We start from the raw sequence: 15,142 nt of genomic DNA on the forward strand, positions 1-15,142 counted from the left end.
TGTAGGGTCACAAGTAGTTGTCGGCAGCAGTAGAAGCGTGTTCTCTGTATTATAGGAAGGACATTGCTGTGTTGCTGGACACCCCAAACAATGCCTGAAACCAAAGGGTTAAAGTTTGGAAGCTGCTTTGCTGTCCATGGTGTGTGACTGAGGCTTGAGTCTTTAATCCATCTGACTACCCGCTGTAAACATGCACAGAGGAATATATTTATTTATATATATATATATATATATATATATATATATATATATATATATATATATATATATATTTGCAATGTGCTGCAGCTGGAGATATTTTTGGCCGCTGCATGTGCCAGCCCTGAATAGTTGTTTGGACTTGGGTCTAGCTGTGTGCCTCCCATGTCCTCTCTTACCCTCTCCTAATGGCTGGAGCCTTGAAGTGTACCTTGGAATGCTATTCATATTTAATTGGAGCAGTATTGGTGTTATTCTGTGATGTTGACTCAGGCCATGTTCTCAGCTGCAGTGACGGACTCGTCTGACCACTTTCTATTTGTTGAGAAAACCAACTACACTTTTTCTTTTTTTTTTTCTTAGCTAGGAGATTTTTGGCCTCTGGAACACATGTGGCTTCACTCATTCACAGCACACTGTAATGTCTGCTTGGCTTTTCAACCTCATGTGCTTTTCTGGGTTGGGGGTGTATTTGAAATCCAGAGAGTAACCTGGAAACTGGTTGCCTGTCCATTTTATCACATCCTTCCTAACTGGAAATAAAAGTGAAGCAGCTCCAGAGTTGATGGCAGTTGACAGTCATAAATTGTTTAAGCTTCTTGGATTGTCTCATAAATCACTGCTCTTAGCTGTGTGCATCATTTTTTTTTCTTTCCCTTTTGGTAACTTAACCGTTAACGGGATTTAAGGCCATAAAGACTGTAACATTATCCTCCTTCCAAGCCTACTAATGTATGTAGAGTGTTTCCAGATTTCTCACTTGCTCTGCTACCCTATTTATTTTAATAATATTTAGACTAACCATATAAGAAGTCAGTGTGTCCAAATTCCTAAATATTCCGTTCCCTGTGATCACTTGGGCTGTTCTAGCAGGGTAGAACTTTAAGTGAGTACAGTGGGGTTTTTTTCTGCGCTTGATAAATATTTTGTTGCATGTCCAATAAAAATACACAACTTGCCAAACTGTATGCAAGATGCCAAAGTACCGTACTTTTTTTTTTTTTACAAATACAAAGTTTGCATTGCGCCTTCATGTATGCAGCGCTCCACAGAATATTGACCCCTATACATTGTTCACAGTTTACGGTCTAAATTCCCTACCGCTCTACAACATTAGGGTTCATTTGTTAAGGTCTTGAAATTAATTGGGCATCTCCGCATAAGGGTGATTGAGTTACCCTCTAGCTGATTTATGCCTGAGCCTATGGAGGTGTGAGAGGAAATGGAGACTACCGTTATTGCACTAATGTGCACAGCATGAGCTGCTGCCTGCAACCTGCGCGTAACCGACTCTGCCCCTTAGTGTTGTACTCTTGTGGGCTGAACCAACAAGCGTTGGATTACAGGTTTTACAATAACAGGGCGCTGAAGACATCACTTGGGGGGGGGGGGGGGGGGGAATTTAATTGTTTCTCGTGCCCAGTAGCTCTTATATGCAGTGCCCTTAGTAATTCAATTGCTCCCATGTTATGCCCATGATTTCTGCTTGTATCTTGCTGAGGGTGTGAGCAGAAAGCAGCGTTAACTAGTGCTAGAAGTAATGTAATGTGCAAAAAGTCTATGATTTGGGCATCCTAACCAGAACTTTAGATGGGTTTAGTCTCTATACACAGCTAAGCCCAGTCTATTTGGTCATGTGAAAAGGGATAGGTGCCCGATCGGAGTAACAATTGAATTGCTCCGACGGGCGCCCATTACTTTGAGCACCCGTTAAAAGAACTGAATCATCTTCTTAGTGTTAGAGAAATTTTTATGGACAGTGGTGTATTTTATGGTGTGGCGTTTTATTGTACTTAAGAATCTTCTGGCAGTGTCCTTACGTTGGTTGAGCACATCTTCCACAGTGTAAATGGGGGTACACACCTAAAGATGTGTGCTGAGCGATCTATAACAGAGCGCGCAGCACACATCTCTCCCCCCGCTCAACACAGCGCGATGTGTACTGAGCGAGGGGGGGCGCTCACTTCACGCAGCGCTGAAGTGAGCGACCTGCTAGATTGAGCCTGCATGCAGGCTCAATCTACCACCGGCGCCCCACGCATCGCTATCGCTGGTGGGCATACACATGAGAGATCCGTGCTTAACTTCTGAGCAATCTGGTCAGATTGCTTAGATTTAAGCACGGATCTCTCCATGTGTACACCCCTTAATTCTGCCCCACTCTGTGTTGTCTTCCTTACGATTTTGTCTTGTGTTTTTGTTTTTTTAAATACTTTGCTAAAAATATAGTTTATTCTTTTTTGCAATCGGAGGCAGAATTTAAAAGGACTGTGTGTGTGGGGGGGTAATTCAGAGTTGATCGCAGCAGCAAATTTGTTAGCAGTTGGGCAAAACCATGTGCACTGCAGGGGGGGCAGATATAACATGTGCAGAGAGAGTTGGATTTGGGTGGGGTGTGTTCAATCTGAAATCTAAATTGCAGTGTAAAAATAAAGCAGCCAGTATTTACCCTGCACAGAAACAAAATATCCCACCCAAATCTAACTCCGTCTGCACATGTTATATCCCCCCCCCTGCAGTGCACATGATTTTGCCCAACTGCTAACAAATTTGCTGCTGTAATCAACTTTGAATTACCCCCTAGTAGCATCACTTTGCCAGGCATGTCCAGCATAACAAATGAAACTATGGTTGCCAGGAATTTTCCCTAATAGTCATAGCCAGGATGCCTGAATTGTTTTTGCTCCTGTCACAGTGGTTAGTAGAGCGCTATCTGTGAGGAGTTTGTATGTTGTCCCCATGTTTGCATGGGTTTCCTTCTATATTTAGCACTTCACAGTCCAAAAACAGAGGTAGATTAATTAGCTGTTGACAAAATGGTACCTAGTGTAGTGTTCCTTCTAGAAATGAAATAGGGCAGGGCGCTGGACTCCGGGGGCATACCTGCGCGTGTGCCAGAAACGGGGCCGTGGCCACGGAAACGTCATTTTAGTGGGTGGTGTGTCCCATAGACGTTTGTAGAGGGGGCGTCTGTGGCCGGCGACATCACTGTTGGGGGCGTGCCCAGCACCTCCGTCAGTGCTGGGCTTCCCCCAGCTCTCTCCCATAGCGTGAATGGATGCACGGCATCTTTACATGCTGGGAGGGCAGGAAGCGGGCGGCTGTTCTAGCAGGGCACCGCAAAAAGGGGAAGGGCGGATTTTGCCTTTAAAAAATCGGGCAGGGCGCGGCACCCTACTAAAACAGCCTAGCGTGAACACTATAGTGAATGTACGTGTGTGTGTTTTGTACAGCGGACAAGAACTGTTATGGATGAGTAACATGCTGTGCAATATGATGGCACCATGTAAATTTAACAATGATAATTTAGTTCCAAATTAACCCTTATTAGCAAGTGTTTTGAAGGAAGTGCAACTAATTGCTAGGTCAAACGTTCCCAAACGCAGTCCCAAGGCACCTTAATGGTCCAAGCTTTAAGGATAATTGACCTTGGGCATGGGTGACTTAATACACCAATCAATTTTTTTTAACCATCTGTGCTCAGCCATGGATAGCCTTAAAACCTGGACTGTTAGGGTGTTGTGAGAACCTCTTGGCTAGGTCATTTGAACTATGAACTAAATTGCTATTTATTATCTTGACACACAGTCATAACCCTTTCCCCTTCTGGGAGGCATCACTTATTTGTATTTTTCTAAGCCCAGTGGATGAAGACCTTTTGGGGACTTGAACCCACATCAACTACTGCTATCACTGAGAATTGAAACTGCCTTCCCCAGGGACACTGCCATTATCTCCTTCAGAGTTTATAGAGAAAGGCACAATTCAAGAAAGCATTCCCCACCTGCCTGATAGCATTTTAAAATAGTGCAGATACTCTGTACGTGAACACAGCACCCACAGAAGGAAAATGTTCCCCTTAACACTGCAAGCTGTAAGCTTCATCTTGTAAGAAAATGGCTGTATGCAGTAGATTGGGTAAAATCTATTTATCAGCCTCCTGAGTTTTCATTGTCTAAAATGCTATTTTTTTAAATGGAAATTCCATTGGAAGTTACGCTGGAGCCTGGAACACACGAGTACTATTGTGTTTTGGCCAACTGGGTCCTTGGCAGGCAGCACATGAAATGTTATTTGATCTGCCTGTACGATAAAACGGACTAGCATTACACCATTTTTTTTTTTTTTTTTGCTCATGCCTTCCTTGTGGCTGTTCAAAGTGATGCATCAGCTATTGCAGCTCAATAACATGTGTGACTATCGCTGAATACATCCGTTTTAATCAGTTTTCCTGGCAAATGCGTATCCATATTATGTCTTGTGCATTATCGGTCAGAGTTATGAATAAAATGTGTTTGTCCGTTGAAATGCAAAACGCTATAGACTGTTGTCATTATGCACTCGTCCCACCTCCTGCTGTGTGCCTTGGACTGGTTTAGCATTTAACTTCAGGGTTGGCCATTGTATGATAAGAAATTGTTCCTTACCCCTTTCTCCCTTCTTAAGGGCACTGCTATCCATTGAGGAGATTATATTGCATCACAGCTTCAGTAAAGACCCCTTTTCACCCAGCATTTTCCCTTTAAACAAAGCATTACTATAAAGGGAGTTACTTACTGAACTTAGTCTGCAATATTCCTTTCCAGCAAAACGTTTGTTTAAAGTGGCTTTTATTTCTCTTGAGGTATATTTCTGGAATGCCTGCATTCTTTCACTGTATCATCAATAGTTGTGCGTGTTATGAAAACATCTACTTAATAATACAGACTGATTAAACCGAATTACTATATACAGCTAATAATACCATTAATAGGACTAATCTTTCATTGCTTTAGAGGGGAAATATGATTTATCCATTAAACTCCCCAATTAGTGCACGTAAAGTAATAAGAGTTGAGAATGACCATTTCTTTCAATGTCTGGTTCTTTTCTTTTTCAGTTTTTTTTGTTACCCATTGAGTATCTTCCCTTCTTCATCTACACTTTAGTACCACCTGTGGTTTGGATCCCAAGGCAACTATTTAGGGCAGGGGGCATAATCCACTATTTCCAAACATTGCTGTCTGCCCACTAACTCTTTGTATTGTTCCACTGTTTCCTATGCTTTCTATATTAACACTAATATATTGAACAGTAAATTGAAGTTAGAAGGAAAAATAGGGGAATTCAACTGGGTTTTGGGCTGTTTATTGCTTTGTAGTCCCATGACCACAAGTTGTGTTGTGTCCTATTAGGCCAGCTATGGCAGATAACGTTTAGTCTGTGTACACAGCAGCGTTATATCTTTGCTCCCCCCCCCCCCCCCCAGATTGTGTTTCATTTTAATTGTAGCTTGTCATTGCTGTGTCTGCACTTTGTACAATATTCAGTGATACATCACTTGCACGCTTGACACGTTCCACAGGCATTTACAGCTTGTAAATGTGTATTAATCAATAGGACTCATCAGCTTCTTCCAAGTTGTGTTGCGTGCATCATTTCATCAATTAAAAAACAACCCTTCCACCAGGAAATAGTTTTGCAGTCACACTTTTACACACACATTTTGCATAACCTGATGGTGGGTGGGCTGCAAATGGGCAATGAAATTAATTCATACACTATTGGATCACAAGATGGCAGTACAATGGTTTTTACTTTAGCTAACTGAGTTTTTCCCCCCCTCTGTTCTCTTCTATGCTCAGAAGGGATAATAAACTCTTATCTGCACTGCATAGAAACATAGAATTTGATGGCAGATAAGAAACATTTGGCCAATCTACATGCGCGCACACACACACACACACACACACACACACACACACACACACACACACACACACACACACACACACACACACACACACACACACTCTAGGGTTAATTTTTTGTTGGGAGCCAATTAACCTACCAGTATATTTTGATTCGTGGGAGGAAACTGATGTACCCCGAGGAAACTCACGCAAGCAAGGGGAGAATATACAAACTCCACACAGTTAGGGCCTTGGTGGAACTTGAACTCATGACCTCAGTCCTGTGAGGCAGTAATGCTAACCATTACACCATCCGTACTGCATGTACATGGATTGATTCTGTACCTGATAGTAATATGCAATATGTTTGTGTGCTAGTATTTTTGCATGTATTAGAATCTGTGTTGCTGGTTCTCTCTTTGCGTAGGCGCCACTGTGCAAAGCTGACCGTTACAGCTTGTTGGCACACACCAACAAGCTAATGCAAGCAGTTGACTTTTGATCTACAGGATCATTGTGTAAATATTGTTGTATTAAGCAAACGGCTGCAAATTCTTGTTCTTAAATGTAATCCTGCCATAATCTCAGACAGCATTAGTAATGGGAAAATATCATGTTTTTCCACCCCATGTAATTAAAAACCGATAATAAAATGAGTTGTGTAAGTGAAGACTTCTCTACATAAAGCTGATGTTCTGTGGTTATTTACATATAAAAGAATGTGTGTGCAATGTAACATTTAGTTCAGTTGTGTTCAGAACGTGAAACAGTATACTCTGTGTATGTGTACTTTATGAAAGCGTATTATTGGCTGGATCTAGTCCCTTTTCACTGGTTGTTCAATTATGAAGTGCATTGTGTTAGACTGACACCTATTCAAGAGGGATCAGACACATGTATAGTCTGAGATGCCGTAACAATGCTTGCCTGTTAGCACGGTGACACTTGTATCTGAGTGGGAAGGCTGACATTAGTACACTGGCAATTTCTCTAAAGCATCAATAATACCGCTTTCCTTTCACTTGGAGGATGAGTGTATTATTTGAGGTCTCTGCAGACTGTAATAGCATTTCTTTGAAATAGGCCAAAGAATCTTTCATGGTCCTTAATGCTGCTTCTGTATGTATGTTTTCCATATGACACTTTGTGGGTGCAATGATGACATACTGTACAGCATGTTTCTAAATCCTTCCTTTCTGTCGTGTCCAGAGATTTTATTTGGAATTTGACGCTGAGCTATCCAGTATGTGCAGAGCATGCTGGGAATTGTACTGTCACATCTGCTGTGCCATTGGTTGTTTGCTTGGGTAACTCTTTGGCCCATCAAGTCTTTACTATCTAGATTAGAACATCAAATGAGCAATTGTTTGCTTTACGATTTGATAACACGCTATAGATCTGCATGTAGGCAGTAGGATGCATGCTGAATTTTTCAGCAGTCATTTGCATGAATTGTCATTGGCAACTAATTCATAAAAGGGAAACTGATGAAAAGGTGACAAATATTAAATCATTTCTTTAACAAACTGGTAATGTATCAGAATAAATAAACTTGCCAGTAATGAAAGTATACAATTAATATTACCTTGAATAACCCTCTAAAAAACTGAATTCTTATAAAAGCTACACATTGCTCCCTGAAAGTAGAACAGAAAACATTTCTGAATATAAAGCATAAATCTGGACTCGGTTAAGTAATCACAATACAACATAAATATGAACTTTCACTGCTGCACTAGTGTAATAATACATAAAGTTTTTCAGTAGTAATGTGATAAATGGGCTTCTGCTAGGAGAGTGTTAGAACAAGCAGGGCCGACTGTTATTGCTCTCACGTCTACATTCAGTCCATCCTAAAAAGGCATGGAAACTTCCCTGCGCTGCTCTGACATTGTAGTAATTATATAAACAGGGATATTCTGATTACACCTTTAATCCCGTCCATTTTGTAAATGAAGTTTCAAACGCTGGCTTTGGACGCATTGATTACATGTCTCTTGTTCACATCTTGTGACTCAAAACAAGTTTTCCAGACCAACGTAAAGGTAACAATGAATCCTGACAATACAGAATATTGCAGGGTGCTGAAATGGAGTATCCATTTTTTGTATGTAGTTTGGAGGGGTGTAACACTGACACTCTATCAGCCTGCAAGATGACTGGTAAATGACAACCTTATTGAATGCGTATGAAATGGACGTGATTTGTACTGAAAAAATGCAAATAAATGATAAAAGTTGGGTTTGAACAAGAACCACTATTAATAGTTTTAAATGGGTTGAACCAATATTCATGAAACGGACGTGAATGTTTAAACCGTCTCTGGAAATCGCTGCATAATCCGTGTTATAAATAAATAGCAGCAGCCAATATGGCTTCAGTGATGTCACTAGTACATAGTGAATTAATATGCTACAATCTGAAAGTGTGTGGGGGGTAGGGATGCACTTTGCATCGCACAGGAAATGACCATGTATTTACTTTCAGCAGAGCTTACTGCATTGAATTTATATTTATGATCCTAGATTGTGCACACTATTCAGCTTCTTCCCCTCATTCATTATTTATTGTGATAATTTGCAGTGCAGGGATGGTTGAATTGCTGAGGATGTCTCTTGCTCTCATAAAACGTCAGTCAATGTTTCTGTGGGAATTCAAGTAGAACCAGTCATCCTGGGCTGAGGTTTTTTTTTTTTTTTTTAAGTTGCATAAATATTTTTTTTTTTTTTTTTTTAAACACAATTTATTGGGTGGATCACAATAAGATTACATTGGTTACAGAGCACCCGGACAATTTGGGTGTTTGAAGAACAAATATAGTTACAATGAATTGTTACAACAACAAAATAATTGATCCTTTTTTTGTTTTTGTTTTCCCCTTATTTTAAAAGAGTAAAGTTAAGATGTATGCGGTGGGAAACTCTCGGCGACGGATTGGCCTTCCGTCATAGAGAGTCAGCGGAGGCAATGAGAAGAAAAGACTACTCAGAGATCGAGTAAAAGGGGACAGAAAAGCAGGTGAGGCTGAGAGCCTCCAGTCGGAGAGAGAAGGAGGGGGAGTAGAGGGGGGTGGAGGGGTGGCCCTCCGGGGCAGGAGGTGGGCCGGACCGTGGAGTACCGTGTCAGGCTACAAATGGGGAGGGGGCTTGTTGTAAGTTTAGCCACGGGGACCATACTTTGTCAAATTGTTTCGAGGTGTTACGTATGACTGCGGTCATAAATTCCATTTTGTGGACATACCATATCCGGGAGATTATCACCGGCATTGGTGAGGGGGTCAGGCTCTTCCAGTCTGTGGCAATTTGGCAAGTCATTGCCGAAACTACATGTCGAAATAGTTTGTTTTGGTGTCTATTGAGGGTTGGAAGAGACATGGGGAGCAAGAAGTATTGGGGGTCAGGGGGGATAGAGATGTCAAATAAGCGCGAAAGCAATATAATGAGTTCACCCCATATTTTATGAATTTTGGGGCAGGCCCACCATATGTGTAAGAAAGAGCCACTGTCCGTGCAACCCCTCCAGCAACCATCTGGGGTGTTGGGGAACATAGTGTGTAGACGGGCCGGGACATAGTACCAGCGGTAGAGTAGTTTATAGATGTTTTCTTTAATTTTCACACAGATAGAGCTGGAGGCCGCATTGTCCCTTATATCTACCCAGTCTTTATTGTCTATGGTTACTCCTAGTTCCTTTTCCCATGCCGCTTCGTGAGGGGCTTGGGATGTGTTGGGGTAGTCGTCGAGTAAGATGTGAATATCTGATATGAGGCCCTTGGTGTTGGTGCGTTTCCAGCAAATGTATTCGAAGGGGGATAAATGTCTGTGGAGGAGGGTGGTGGTTAATGGTGGAGTGGAAGTGTCTGATTTGTAGGTAGCGGAAGAAGTCCGAAGAGGGGATTGCTGTTCCTTCACGGATATCCGTGAATTGTGGGAAAGTAGCATTGGAGGTGATATCGTTAACGTATAATATACCACTCGAGCGCCAAAATGTATGCGAGGCTTTGCCCATGCCTGGAGGAAAGGCTGGGTTGTGAAATAACGGAATTAGTGGGGATGGGTATGGGGCTAAACTGAACCGTCGATTTGTTAGATCCCATGTCGCTAATGAGCGGCTTACTACGGGGTGCGAGAGGGCCGCGCGCGGGCGCTGGTTCCGGGGAAGCCACAATAGGGAGGATAATGTAGCTAGGCCCGTCTCCTCTGCCTCTATCCCCACCCAGACCTTTCGTGTCCCTCCCTCGTTGCACCATTGTGCGCATTGAGCGAGTTGTGCAGCATAGAAATATTTCTTAAAGTCCGGAATACCCAGGCCTCCGCCTCTGGAGGGGCGTTGAAGCAATTTAAGTCTAACGCGGGGACGCTTATGGTTCCAGATAAAAAGGGAGGATTGGCGTTGCAGGGTTCTTGAACACGTAGGTAGGGACGTAAATCGGGAGGGTCTGAAATAAATACAGAAGTCGGGGGAGTACGCTCATCTTGACGGAGTTAATTCTGCCTATCCATGATATAAAGTAGCTGGACCATTCCACCAAATCCTCCTTGATTGTCTGCAATAAACTGGGATAATTTGCTTGGAAAAGTTGGTGGTGATGGTGGGTCAGGTACACACCGAGGTATTTGATTTTCTTTGTGTACCAGTTACATGGGAGGGTGTTCTGGAGGTCCTGTTTGAGAGTTGCTGGGATATAAAAGTTAAGGACCTCTGTTTTGTTGACATTTATTTTATATCCAGAGAACTGGGAGTATGAGGTGATCTCGGATAAGAGGGCGGGGAGAGATTGGGCTGGGTCTGTGAGGGAGATCAGGACATCGTCGGCATATAACGCTATCTTATGTTCGGATAGGCCTGTGGATATTCCACGAATAGAATTGTTGTTGCGGATTCTTGCTGCTAGGGGCTCCATGACTAGCGCGAAGATTAAAGGGGAAAGGGGGCATCCCTGCCTGGTACCGTTGGCAATCTCAAAACTGGAGGAGGAGACACCATTAACCATAACCTGGGCCGATGGGGAGCGGTAAAGTGCTTTGATCCCTTCCAAAAATTATCCGGAGAATCCCAGTTTGTCAAGGACTGCAAAGGCAAAAGACCACGATATACGGTCGAAGGCCTTTTCCGCATCGAGAGCCAGGATGAGAGAGGGAGATTTCTTTTTTTGAATCGAATATATTAGATCTATGGCCCTTCTAGTGTTATCAGGTGCCTGGCGTCCAGGGATGAAGCCGACCTGGTCCGGATGGACCAGACCGGGCATCAAAGGCCCCAGGCGATTGGCTAATATTTTTGCGTATATCTTCAGGTCGACATTCAATAATGAAATCGGTCTGTAGTTCAGGCAGCTAGTCGGGTCTTTGTCGGGCTTTGGGATTACCACTATATCGGCTCGGGTGGTCTCTGGCAGGAAGGAGGCTCCCTTAAGAACACCGTTAAATAGGGAGGTTAGGTGTGGGGTCAGCTCCTTCGCGAAGAGTTTATAATATTGGGCTGTGAAACCATCCGGGCCTGGGGCGGCCGACGAGCGCATAGATCGTATGGCGGCTAATGTCTCCTCCTCCGAGATCCGACAATTAAGGGCTTCCAACTGAGAATCCGATAGGGTTGGGAGGGGGGTATCAGACAAGTATGAGCGCACTCCCCCAGTCTCTTCAGGAGACTGCTGGGATGGGTCAGGTAGGTTATAAAGGGAGCTATAAAACAAACGGAAATCTTCGGCCATCACTTCAGGGTCATATGTATAGGTTCCCCTTCGCGACGAATACAATTTATCTATTGCACCCAACGCTTGCTTGCGACGTAGTTTGTTGGCCAGTAGGGAATCAATTTTATCCATTTTATCATAGAAGCGTTGTTGCAGTTTCCGGAGGATCAATGCCGCGCGTTTGGAAAGGAGGGTGTTAAGTTGTCCCCGAAGGGAATCTATCTGAGTGAGCAGGGAAGGGTTGGGGGATGCTTTTATGTTTGGATAGAAGGGTGGCTATTTCTGCTTCGAGGGAGGATATCTCCTGCGCAGCTTTTTTCTTAAGAGCTGACGATTTTGCCAATAAGGCTCCGCGAATCGTAGCTTTGTGGGCTTCCCAGAGAACATTAAGCGAGATATCGGGAGATGTGTTTTCGGTGAAGTAGTGTGTGATTGCTAGTCTGGTTTCCTCTAATGCTGAGGGGTGTTGTAAAAGCGAGTCGTCCAGACGCCATTTGTATCTCTTATGCGGCACGCGGTATATGTCTATGAGGAGATAGACCCTAGCGTGGTCTGTCCATGACAGAGGTGTAATGCCCGTGTCCGAAATCAGTGGCACGAGGGCAGAGGAGATGTGGATCATATCGATCCTGGAGTAGTGATGGTGTGGGGCTGAAAAATGCGTGAAATCTTTGGTGTGAGGGTGTTGGGAACGCCAAGTGTCACAGAGGCCATGGTGTTTCATGATGGCGATAAGTGTGCGGGAGGCCCGAGGAAGGGTCGTTATAGAAGCATGAGGGGGGGGGCCAGATCTATCTAGCAAGGGGTCGATTATGGTGTTAAAATCGCCACCCATGATAATGCTTCCCTGTGCTTCCCGTGATAAGTCTGTCACTGTCCTAGAGTGAATAAACGGGATGTTACGGCGGACTAATATGGCCACACCCCGTTTTTTACAGTCTGCCGAAGCAAAGTAGGACTGGGAGAACCATTTGCCCTTAAGCTGGGTATGGGGACCGGTGAGATGCGTTTCCTGGAGGAATGCTATGTCGACTTTCTCACGTCTGCAGGCGCTCAGGAACACGGTGCGTTTCCTAGGGGAGTTTAGGCCATTTACATTGGCCGAGAATATTTTAAGGGACATGGCTATTTACGTGGGGGAGTATGACATATTGCCCTAAAGGTCCAGTAACATACCGCCCGCGCCAGAAGAGGGCCACCCCTCCGGGCCAAGCAAGAAAAGGAGCGGGAAGGTCAGGCAGGGGTCGCCAGAAGAGGGAGAGAGAGAGGAAAATAGAGAGGAAAAAGAAACACCCCAAACGGGGAGACATCCCTAAAGTTGTGGGTCCCATTCGGGGACCGCCAGGGAGAAAGCATTGCAACAGTAACATTGTAAGCAACAATGAAGGATTATGGGGGGGTAACCAGGGTACCATGTGGGAGGGCCTAGGGTGCCCGGGCCACAAGGGTTGGGATCGGCCTTTTTAACTATATCGGACATATTACAGTATAGGACAGTGAGAACTGTGTCCAGACAACAAGAAATTCAAACGTAAATTCGAAATGGGGAGGGGGAAGGGGGGAGAAGGAGGGGGTTGGGGAAGGGGGAGAGAAGAGGGAGGGAGGGAGAGGCAAAAGACAAAAAAAAAAAAAATTCAGGGGGGGGGGGGGGGGGAACCACAGGGGTGCAAGCAAGTATGGCTTAACTATAACAGCAATAACAGAGGATAGTTACGATACTGGCATAAGGATGGAGGTCGGATCATCCACGACTCTGGCTCAGTTCGATGCGCGTAAATGTTGCGCCAACATTACGTATATGATCCACAGAGGGGGGCTCCCCAAGTCAGGGAGGGTCTTTGTCCACGTTACGCTGTCGGGTCACCCTCGTCCAGTCGGGAAGGGGTGGCAGAGGGTGCGGTGATTTCGATGAAGAAGTCGCCGTATCTACTACGGATGATGCTGGGAGGAGATCTAACTTTGCCAGTAGTTCCTGTCCCTGGTTTAGGGTCTTGACTGAGTGGACAAGGTTATTGACCGAGACGTGGAGTTGAAAAGGGAATCCCCATCTGTATCTGATCTGATGCTGGCGCAGGATCCGGGTGACCGGCTGGAGGTCCCGCCGTTTCTGGATCGTGGAGGGGGCCAGGTCCTGATAAATCTGCAGTTGCATACCCTTAAACAGAGTCTCCGATGAGTCTCGAATGGAGGACAGAATTTTCTCTTTCGAACGGAAATAATGGAAACGGATAATAACATCCCTGGGTGGTTGGGCAGGAGACGGTTTTGCACGGAGTGCTCTATGTGCCCTGTCGCAGAGGCATTCTTCGTCTGTGAGGTCTGGTGTTATGTGCGTGAAGAAATCTCTCAGAAATGCCGGCAGCGATGTTCCGAGGACCGATTCTGGGATGCCGCGTATGCGTAGGTTATTTCTACGCGAGCGATTTTCTTGGTCCTCTTGTCGTTCTTTGAGGATCTCCATTTCTTTGTGCAATCTGGTGAGCTCACTGTCAAGTCGGTGTTGGGAGCGACAGAGATCGTCTGTCTTAGTTTCCAATGTGTCCGTTCGATTGCCGAGGGCTGTAAGGTCCGATTTAAAGTCGGCTATGGCGTTCGAGAGTTCCTGTTTGAACGCAGATTGTACCCCCTCCAGTAGGCTCGACATGACCGCTTGTATCTGAGGGTCGATACCTATTTCCGATGAGCACGGAGAGGGGGGGGAGCCTGCGGACATGTTGGGGTTCTGCGGGCCCTTAGATTTTGAGCCAAAGAAGTTAGTCGGGACTTGTGTTGCTTTTTTATTTTTGGACATAGTGGCATATATGTACAAAAAAAGGGGGGGGGAGGATAACGGTGGAGGTGAAAAAGAAAAGGGGATGAAAAAATTGTTGACGAGGGGACACAGTTCAGGGTCCGTACATTAAGCGGATAGTCCGGGGAGGTCAGGCTGCTGTCTGTTTTAGCTTCGCACCGTTCTCCTATGCGGCTGGTGTAGTGAATAATGAAAGCCCCAGGAAGGTCGGGGGGTGGAGGAGGGTGTCTTATCAGGTTCGTAGAAGGTGATCGGTATTCAAGATTATTTCGTGTTCCTGATTTCTGTTATTGTAAATCAAGCAGCTCACCGTAGCGGCCTCCCGAGGGGGATAAATTTGTCAACTTCAGGTGTCCTAGCCGTTGAGTTGGGGACAGTGTGCCAGAACGTTATAAATAGATTTGAACTGCTTAGTTATGGCACTTTATTATCCTGCGTTAACTCATCTTGAGAATGGGTCGGGAACATATAGATCCGAGTGTCATAGCGTCGGGGCCGGGGCTCTCCCAGGCGTCAGCTCTGATGTCGGAGTAGGTTGCGGCTTAACCCTTCATCCCGTGGCCCTGGCACACCCCGTGGATATTAAAGCTCTTTCATGGTTGTCGCCACTGCGGGCGGCAGTGCGGGCAGAATCTGTAAGCCTGCAAGGGTGAGGAGTGTGTGGTATAATGCAATTTATCTTCACCCTGGCTGGATGCCAGAAAGCAAAATGGAGGTTCCGGGCTCGTGTCACAGGATTCTATGGGGCAGGGGTGCAGATCGGGAATGATTGCTGTGGCAGCAACA

General features: G+C 44.9%; 1 protein-coding gene across 10 annotated transcripts in view; it reads left to right on the forward strand.

The window, feature by feature from the left end:
* The window catches only part of RERE (arginine-glutamic acid dipeptide repeats), a 719,262-nt gene that overhangs the window by 235,969 nt on the left and 468,151 nt on the right, over positions 1 to 15,142 (forward strand). The gene's annotated exons all lie outside the window — the stretch shown is intronic.

Source organism: Pseudophryne corroboree, chromosome 10, assembly GCF_028390025.1.
Source record: "Pseudophryne corroboree isolate aPseCor3 chromosome 10, aPseCor3.hap2, whole genome shotgun sequence".
NCBI classification, from domain to species: Eukaryota; Metazoa; Chordata; class Amphibia; order Anura; family Myobatrachidae; genus Pseudophryne; species Pseudophryne corroboree.